The sequence below is a fragment of the Lolium rigidum genome, chromosome 4 (assembly GCF_022539505.1).
Source record: "Lolium rigidum isolate FL_2022 chromosome 4, APGP_CSIRO_Lrig_0.1, whole genome shotgun sequence".
Lineage (NCBI taxonomy): Eukaryota > Viridiplantae > Streptophyta > Magnoliopsida > Poales > Poaceae > Lolium > Lolium rigidum.
Genome location: NC_061511.1, coordinates 102,845,508 through 102,855,984, shown reverse-complemented (window position 1 = coordinate 102,855,984; position 10,477 = coordinate 102,845,508). Strand labels below are relative to the sequence as shown.

The 10,477-nt window shown below is 45.3% G+C and overlaps 1 pseudogene; it reads right to left on the bottom strand.

Annotated features, from left to right (window-relative positions):
• Window positions 1-234: 234 nt before the first annotated feature.
• LOC124650124 lies at window positions 235-9,679 on the bottom strand (annotated as a pseudogene).
• Window positions 9,680-10,477: the final 798 nt, after the last annotated feature.

The following is a 10,477-nucleotide window of genomic DNA, read 5'->3' as shown; positions in this document are numbered from 1 at the left end:
GCGGAGGAGCCCAAGAACCATACAGCCCAAAAACTGCGAGGCAACATGCGAGCTAAATGGCGTCCGGGCTACCAAACGCGCCCCATGTGACGATGGCCTGATACTTCACTGAAACTCATTGCTCCAGTGGGCAAGCCTCACGCTACAACCACCCCAACTCAAGCATGGTATATAATCAACAGCAGCAAGCGAGCATAATAATCAACTCAGATCAGAGCAACGGATGATTAGAAATTACACATGGAAACGCCTGCAGGGTCACCTCATCTGAACAAAATGGGGTAAATGCTAATTATCTGTCTACATGACATGAAACGAACAGCAGAATTCCCAGATGGAAGCGCGACCTATAATAACCATCTAAAACAAATAAATGAAGCAATGCTTTCCAGAGCTAGCTGGTACTCTGCTGCTCTCCAACAGTCAAACTGAGTTCATCCCATGGAAACAGACGAATCTAGAGGCCACTCCAGAAATAAATGAGTTTTACCGCTCAATCGAAGATCTGAATCTTCCATGTGAACTCTTTGAGGAACTTTCGCAGTGTGCCTTATTGAGAACAATCTGAGCTGTGACAAAAAAAATCTTCTTCCAATTTACACCAATGTTGTCAACTTGGGATATTGGGGCATGATGCAACGGAGAGCTTCATATTGTAGCCTACCGGTCTCTGTGAATGACAACCCTAAGTGGGGTTGCGGATTCAGTGACCAGTCACCACTGATACTTGGCAGCAACAAGAACCTCCTCATAGCATTTAGCAGCAGTGTCCCAACTTAAATCTTGCATCATCCCTCTCCTTTGGAGTCCCTCCCAACTGGACTTGTAGTTTCTGTATGTATTCAGGCAGTGCCCCAGCGCATCAATCAATCTGTTTGCCTCCGCATTTTCAAAAGTCCAACCAAGTCCAACCTCCTCATAAGGATTATATTGCTGGACGGTGTCTCGAAGACCACCGACTGCATGCACTACGGGGACAGTGCCATACATCATTGCATAGAGCTGGTTCAACCCACATGGCTCAAACCTTGATGGCATCAATAGTATATCAGCGCCTGCAGTCATACGGTGAGCCAACCTGACAGAGAAACCAACCCACCCCCTGACTCTGTCGTAATGCTGACTTTCAAGCCTCCTCAATGTATCTTCAAGGTCCTGCCTTCCAGTACCCAGGAGTATTACCTGTACATCTTGACCAGCTATCCATGGCATTGCTTCTGCAATCAGGTCTACACCTTTTGATTGTCTAACCGCCCGATGAAAGCAATGACGGGAACATCACCACGAACCGGGAGGCCAAGTTCTTTCTGCAATGCCGCCTTACATTGCGCTTTACCTGTTTGAACAGTTTCTAGAGAGTAGTTGGCGTATCCATCAGATTTTAGGTGGACATCAGACTTAGGGTTCCAATCCGCGGTATCAATACCATTTACAATGCCTTGGAATTTCCAATCACTTTCACTGATGATCCCATGAAGGCCCCAACCACCTTCAGGTGTTTTGAGCTCCCATGCATAGCCATGGCTAACAGTAAGTAAACGATCGGCAGCTTTAATTCCAGCTGCAAAAATGTTTAGATGATCACCCCGAATGGATCATAATGTTTGAAAAGGTCCATGTAGTTACTGGGCAAATCCAGGTAACTGAAATCATCCAAGGGGCCACGACCCTGGAACAGAAATTAAGTTAACTTATCGAAACGTACAACATATTGATGGAAAGCCATTGTGACACCCAAGTAACATACACCAACTGTGTTGAATATTGAATCAGAATCCAGATATGGGACTACAAATGTACTATAGAACTATAAATAACTGATACTGCTGTGGTCATCAAGGAAATACTTTTATGAAGACAATGTACATTAAGTGAAACTTTTGCGCTCTCCTGTAAAAACAATATTTTCTCAATCCATGTGAGCACCGTTTAAGACGAATGACAAGCGTGACCAAAAATCAGTTTGGTTGAGAGATACAAGGAGCAAAAGAAGGATCTGCATATGGTGTTCATAGACTTGGAGAAGGCCTACGATAAGATACCGCGACACGTCATGTGGTGGGCCTTGGAGAAACACAAAGTCCCAGCAAACTACATTACCCTCATCAACGAAATGTACGATAATGTTGTGACAAGTGTTCAAACAAGAGATGGCGATGCCGATGACTTCCTGATTAAATAGGACTACACCAAGGGTCAGCTTTGAGCCCTTATGTATTTGATTTGGTGGTGGATGAGGTCACAAGGGATATACAAGGAGATATCCCATGGTGCATACTCTTTGCGGATGATGTGATCCTAATCGATGATAGTCGAACGGGGGTCAATAGGAAGTTAGAACTATGGAGACAAACCTTGGAATCGAAAGGTTTTAGACTTAGTAGAACTAAAACTGAGTACATGATGTGCAGTTTTAGTACTACTAGGCACAAGGAGGAGGAGGTTAGCCCGGATGGGCAGGTGGTGCCTCAAAAGGACACCTTTCGATACATGGGGTCAATCCCTGCACAAGGATGGGGATATTGATGAAGATGTGAACCACCGGATCAAAGACGGATGGATGAAGTGGCGCCAAGCTTCTGGCATTCTTTGTGATAAGAGAGTGCCACAAAAGCTAAAAGGCAAGTTCTATAGGACGGCGGTTCGACCCGCAATGTTGTATGGTGTGAGTGCTGAGGCGGCATGTTCAACAGCTTAGGTGTGGCGGAGATGCGCATGTTGAGATGGATGTGTCGCCACACGAGGAAGGACCGAGTACGGAATGATGATATACGAGATAGAGTTGGGGTAGCACCGAAGCTTGTCCAACATCGTCTAAGATGGTTTGGGCATATTCAGCGCAGGCCTCCAGAAGCTCCGGCGCATAGTGGACGGCTAAAGCGTGCTGATAATGTCAAGAGAGGACGGGGTAGACCAAACTTGACATGGGAGGAGTCCGTAAAGAGAGATCTGAAGGACTGGAGTATCACCAAAGAACTAGCCATGGAAAGAGCCGCGTGGAAGCTTGCTATCCATGTGCCAGAACCATGAGTTGGTTACGAGATCTTATGGGTTTCACCTCTAGCCTACCCCAACTTGTTTGGAAATAAAGGCTTTGTTGTTGTTGTTGTCTCAATCCCTGTGAAGATTAGATGTACATATTTTGCTGTACGGGTGACTATTTTTGCTTTCATATTATTAAATATTTTATGTAAAATTTAAGCCCTTAACGGCATTCCTGAAACCAGATCCATCTTCATGACATCGTTTGGATGTTAACCTTTATCTTTAACATTTCAGATATATGCCGTGGACTCATGGTGTTGCATCAGTGATGATGCATCAGAAATCTCTAATGTTTAACTAAAGCAATTTTCTTGTTGTGACAAAGCAGTATGTGAATGTTTAGTTGTTTAACGTAGAAGATTCCTTCTATAGAACAGATTACTAATTGAATTTTCCATAAACAGTTCCATGGAATACATAGCGAAAAATTGGGATCAATACCTACAAGACAAGAAGGTAGGATAAGGAGGAACAAACTTACCTGATGTGCTATATTGTGTATCACAAGGACAGAACGGGCATATATCATGAAACCATTATCATGATAATAAGCCTTCAAATAAACAGGCAGTAATGCAGTGTGCCAATCATTTGCAATGAACACAAGATTTCCATCACCGTAGCAAAAACCACCACATGGAACACACCATGGAGCCTAGATCAATGTTATATTATCTATAAGTGTATTGAGGAAGATAGATGCCAATCATAGAAAAAACAGGGCAAAACAAAAGCCTGGAATGTTACTATAGTTACTATTCACCCGCGGCAGATTTTTTGTTGTAAAACAGGACATTCTAAGTCTTGTTGTACATATTTCTTACGGAGTGACTCTTCATGGAGAGAGAATGTATTAGTCGCGAGAGAAATTACCTCTACAGCAGCTTTGCACAGCAAAACCATCCGTTTCAAGATATCCTGTAGATAGAAATTGATCTACTTGTTTTAATCATAAGCAATCCAAATAGGCAAAGATAAATAGACAACTGGTACTGCAGCATAAATATCTTCTCAGGTTTTGATGTCTACAAATATGCAATGTAGTCCAGTGAGCAGAATATTACATTACTTACTGTTCGGTTTCCGCCATAAATTTCACTCTCAACATTGTGGAATAAAGGATTGTCAACGAATACAAAATCGACGCCATCTATGTATGCATGATGATATTTTACCTCCATATCCTGTAGGCAGAACATATATTTCAGAGGGAACTACTACAATCACAAGTTAAATCTACTATGACGCGACAGGGGAAAGCACCTGCCCTGCGACCTGGTACCTCTTTGATTCTCCTATTTGTTGAGGTTCTTCATACTTTCCATACATTGGTACTACTGCCTGTAAAATATAAATATGTAAACAAGTTACTGAAGGTAATACTGAAAAGAATGGCGTTGGCGTGAATCTCGGTCCTGTTTTCTGTTTTTTGCCTTTAGAACATCAGTTTTGTTTTGTTCTGTTTTCTGTAGTTTCTCTAGTTTAGTTTTGCAAGGTGTTTGTGGCAGGACAGAGCTCTGGTTGTCCGGTCGCCGTGACGTTATGGGGATCTTACACGGTGGCGTTGACCTTGTATCTTGTTACTCGGTAGGATGCTGTCTTATCGGGAGCAGGGATGTCCTTAACTCCATAAAAGAATGGTATATCTATTCAGTTTTAGGTCATCTACCAGATTAATATGCTACTTCATGAACGTTAATAGCATCTTCTTATCTTCCATGCTTAGCTGAATTTGTATTTACAATTATGACGAGACGGCCTATAGAAAATATACCATGACACGATGACCTCTCTTGGACAAAGCCTTTGGCAAAGCTCCGGCAACGTCACCAAGTCCACCTGCAGGAGATTACAAACATGGTTATTGCTCCCTGAGCAAGTCGGTAAAAACGAAAATGAGTGGTGTCTTAAGGCTTCAGATCATGTGCACCAATGCGTACTTATTATCTTTCCTACTTATAAAGTTGGAGTTGGCGGTGAGTTCACCATCCATCCACTTTACTTATGTAAATATATATGTGAGACACCAACTTACAGAAGACTTAAATAAAGAAATGCAATCATCCTCATAAGTGGGGACCACTACTTGTGCAGAAGGTACCCAACATAAAAATACATTATTGCATTCACTTATGGAACCATTAGTTTTGCAAACAACACATATATAAAATAATACAGTGTTACTCTTACTGTGACCAAGACTAACATTCTTGCAATTGGCACAAATAAACAAAATACTTGATGCCACTTTAACTCAAAACCTTTACTCTAGGTTTTAGCTACCTCCACCAAACCCATCATTTTTAGGGCTTGTTCGGTACAAGTGTTTTTCAGAGATTTGGTGAGTGTTTTTGCAAGTGTTTTTGGTCAGAACATCTACCACCCAAAACACTACTGAAAACACTTGTCCAAGAATTCAAGCGGAGCTGTGCACCGTCTCACACAAGCAAAACGCTAGGGGGGTGGGGTGTTTTGATTCCACCCCGGCCCGATGTGTTTTGGGGTGTTTTTTTGGGCCCAAATCCGGGCTGCCGACCGGTCCAACAGTGTTTTGGAGTGATTTGAAGTGTTTTAACTAGGCCCGGATTTTACACCCCAAAACACTACAAACCCCCTCACTAAACACTTGCACCGAACAGGCCCTTAGCTGCTTTTTTAGCAACGTACGGGCTCCACCGATCTCCTTGTCTGGAAGTGGAGCGCCCTTGGCACCTACTCCGCGAGCTCCAGCTACCTTCCACGCCTCTACCGCCAGCAACGCTAAGAACCTTATATGCGAGAGCTGCCCCCCCCCCCCCCCCCCCCCACACACACACACACACCGATCTCCTTGTCTGGAAGTGGAGCGCCCTTCGCACCTACTTCGCGAGCTCCAGCTACCTTCCACGCCCTCTACCGCCAGCAACGCACAGAAGCTTATATGGGAGAGCTCCCCCCCCCCCCCCCCCACCACACACACACACACACACACCCGCGCGCACCCCAAACTTCGCGTCAAATTTTCCCATTTCCTTGTGAACCAAGACCGCTGCTGACTGCAGCCCGCCTCCAGCGCCGTGGCCAAGAGCTGGAGACGACTCCCCATCTCCTGACGGCATGCTCGTTCTCACGACAAGTTTGGCATTAGCTCATGTCGTGGCTGAGAATGACTTGCAGGCCGCCAGACTGCCACATCTCACTCGCCGACTCCAAAGCAAATGTGCAAAACCCTAGCTTCCATCGTGTTGCTGAACCCCATGGATGATCTGGAAACAGCACAACAAATGCGCCTTCGATGGTCCCCAGCTGTCCGTTGCGAACCCGGTTACGAGAATCAAGGATGAAGCTGCCCTATGGGTGAGGACCAGGGCCCCTGGTCTGAGAGTGGTGCTCCCAGTGAATTGGGACGTCCACTAAGTGTCTTGTATTTTGCTCTCTTTCCCTGTTAACAATGTAAATTGTGCTCACTCTTCTAATTACCAAACTTCTTTTCAGCTTAATGAGAAGACGCACACAGCTTACGCATGACCTCTAAAAGTATAAGAAAACTAGCGCTACTAACAATTGGCAGAAACTAACGCCACATTCTTTTGTGCAAAGAAAGCCCTTTATTATAGATATTTACATCAAAGCCTCATAAGACTTCAAAGAATTTCACAAAAGCTATGGATGGACCATTTAACTTGTTAATCACTTCTTTTAAAAAAATCTGATAGCAGAAGTAAGCATGCATATGAGCTCAACAGATGAATTGGGATTCTATGGTTCAGGATGAATGCTGAACTCAAGAGTGAGACACCATTTGAGAGTGTGGATGCTTTTCATAAGATCTCTTACCTTGTTTTTTTGGGAATTATTAGATAACTGGAAGCCTCCTTTAGAATCACACCAACTAATTTTTTCATGTAGATCAAATGCTCGCCATAATTAATATTGCACAGTTTAGCACACCAAAACAGAGCTTCAACTCAACTACTTGAGTTGATTGTGTATTTTTCTTGTTTAAGTCATGTGTAACAGTAACGTGTTTCTGTAGGTCGACTATGAGCAGAGAGCCAATCAAATGCTGTCTTCAATCATCTGAGTGACTGGAATCAATATCTCATTCATCTTTTTGTTTTGAGTACCCGCAGGAGATCGGCCCGTTTTGTATTAAGTTTGAAAGAGGGTACAGAGCCCTTACAAGAGGGGAAACCACCTATCTCCACAGCGCGGGAGCATGCATGGCGCGGATCGCCGGCCCTAATGGACGTCTCTTAAACGCCTACCTCTACAAGTCGCTCACGAATTCCACATGTCCACGATCATGTCCAGTACACGCTGTGGCGTTGTCTCCCTGGCATCAAAAACACGAGCATTGCGCTCGAGCCAAAGTTGGTGGGAACCGTGACTTCCTAAACATTACATGATAAACAAGTCCATTGTCATAGTGAATCCATGTCCTTGCTTTGCAGAAGGAAGCATAAACTAGAAAATCCATAAGAGAAGTCAGATTGGATGGTAGGAAAGGGCCTTTCATTTAAATGTTATGTGATTATGTCTCGTCCCTCTCTTTTTGCATCTTGTTTGACTAGCTTGCTTGGCATGTGTTGGTACCAAAATAGCGGTTTTAGTGAGCAAAGACTTGACAGTGGGAGAGTTTAAGCTGCCATTGTCCTTGAAGAACCAGGCTTGCTTGGTTCACTGAGCAGGGAGGAGTTCTTCTAAGATGACCTAGACAGAAAGAAAGTAGCCTACCGTGCTTCTAATTCTGTAGTTCTTTGGGGCACTGTGGGAGGGCCTGAGATTAATACAAGAGCGTATAGTGATCCGCTAGAAGTAGGTCGCACGAGCGCGTGTGTTTGGTTTTCTTCTCCCCTTAGTTATATTGTAGCCATGTGCTGATAAGCAAAGCATTCTAAATGCACGAACACACACCTTCTGTGTCTCTTATTCCTGCTCATTTATAGCTCTTACTAGTTACTACAGATGTGACAACACAAGACAAACATAAGACTGAATAGGTAACGATCATGAAAATATCAAGGTGAGAAACTAACATAAATACATAACTTCCAATATGTAAACCAGAAGAATTTTACACCCTTAGAGATACTTAATTCTGGAAATGTAACCAAGGAATGGTTAGCCCACACATTTTCCAGTTCTCCGTCATAGGGGTGCTAAGTTTGAATATGCAACTTTGGAAATAATTTCTTTTGGAAACCTGAAGTTATATATTCTTGCCTGTTTTTGACCAAGGAGCACATTCCGCAGCTACCAATATGATATTCATAATATCTACGCTGGCCGAAGAGGATGAGTTGTCATTTATTCCCTCAGTAACCGAGTGTCTTTCTTCACTTATTTGACTCTGTTGGGCCATGTAATCCTGTTTCATACCATTAACAGACTGTTTCATACACTTTCGGAACAACACTAGAGAAAGTACCGTACAAATTTGAAAATAGCTGACCTTGACAGGTGATCCATTAACATCAGCGTTAGAAATTTTGGCTTCTAAACTTCCATAGTATTCATGCTGTGCACTAATAGATTCTCCATGAGTTGAACGGACTTGTGATTTCTGTGAACGCCTGTCAAGGTACATCTGAAGGTCATAGCCAATCTCTTGGCCCTCTGAAACTGGATCCGGGAGTGAAAAGGAAGTGCCACTGGACGCCTCTTGCCCATTTTGAATGGAACTGGCTTCAATAATAGAGATGAGCTTCTTCTTTTCTGATAGCTAAATAAGTTGGCCGCATATTACAATTCAATCCATATTGGTTCAATAAGTTATACAATAGATAGATGAATGAGCTTCTGATACTGTGGTTTTAATGCAAGTAGATAAACAGTAAGATAAGTATAGTGTACAGGTGACTGCATACCATAGGTTAGAAGTAGAGAGACATAAATGTATGGTTTAAGACACGCTATATGTTGAAAACTGATTTGATTTCAGAAATAAATCATGGTGAGGATACCTGCTGAAGTAGATCCCTGTGCATCGCCAGCACCTCTCTGCTCTTACGGATGGTGGCGCGGAGGGCGTCGTTAGAAACACGGACTCCATCGTCGTCCTGATCGCCAACTTGATCCCCGGCATCGTCACCCGTCCCAGCGGCACATAAACCCTTCTCCGGCCACCATTTACTCCAACCCCTGAGCACCGCCGGCCGGCCGTAGACGCCATTCCCGCAAAACCTCACCTTGGAAGCCTACAGTGGACAGGAAATCAGCACCCTCGCGGGGAAACGGCAGGACATATCCACCGATGGGTAGACAAAGAGCGAGTCGACGACTAAGTAAAAAAAAAAAAATCAGTTACGCGTAAGAGGGGATGCTCACAGTACGGGCGGCCGCTGTGTACAATGCTGGGCGGCGGCGGGGGAGTCGAGCAGGCGGTTGCAGGAGAAAACCGCCGCTTGGAGCGGGAGAATATCCGTAGCAGCGGCAGGAGGAGGAGGAGGAGGAGGAGGAGGAGGAGGAGGAGGAGGAGGAGGAGGGGGGAGGGGGAGGCCGTGGGAGAAGCGGCGTGGCGGAGCAGCGCGGCGGGCGGTGGGGCGAGGAGGGGAGAGGAGGAAGCCGCCATTGGAAGACGTGGCTGCCTCCTTCCACTGGAAGGGTCCACTCACTGGCAGTGCGGCTCCGCCGTGATCCGAATTTGTGGGTGTGAGGTGCGGGGAGACTGGAGAAGAAGGCGGTCGCACGCAGTGAGGAGCTAGATGCCGTTCTACATGATATGAAAGTGGATTCGGCCCCTGGCCCGGATGGCATGCCGGTGGCCTTTTTCTTGAGGTTCTGGGGAACTTTGAGACCCCTTGTCTTCCAGATTCTGAATGATTTTGCCCTAGGGAGGGTGGATATCTCCCGGCTGAACTTTGGGATCCTTTCCTTGATTCCTAAAGTAAAAGGGGCAGATTCTATTAAGCAGTTCCGCCCTATAGCGCTTATCAATGTTATTTTTAAGTTTGTGTCTAAGGCTTATGCGTCTCGCCTCGCTCCGTTAGCTCATAGGACGATAGACCGCTCACGGACTCGCTTTTATTAAGGGCAGGGCCCTTCACGAGGAGTGTTGGCCTTGCACGAGATCGCTCATGAGTTGCGGGTTAAAAGGCTAGGGGGCCTTTTCCTCAAGTTAGACTTTGAGAAGGCCTATGACCGGGTTGATTGGGATTTCTGCGCGAAGTTCTTCGCCGGAAGGGTTTCTCCGCCACGATGGTTCATCGCCTAATGCAATTGGTCTCGGGCGGCCAAACGGCGGTGAATGTGAATGGGGAAATCGGCCCCTTCTTCCGCAATGCCGGAGGGGTCGGGCGGGGTGACCCGCTGTCCCCTATTCTCTTTGACTTCATGGTTGACGCTTTGGCGGCCATGCCTGTCGAGAGCCGAGGAGGCTGGACACATTTTGGGTCCGGTTCGGCACTTGATTCCGGGGGAATCACCCACCCGCAATATGCGAGATGACACG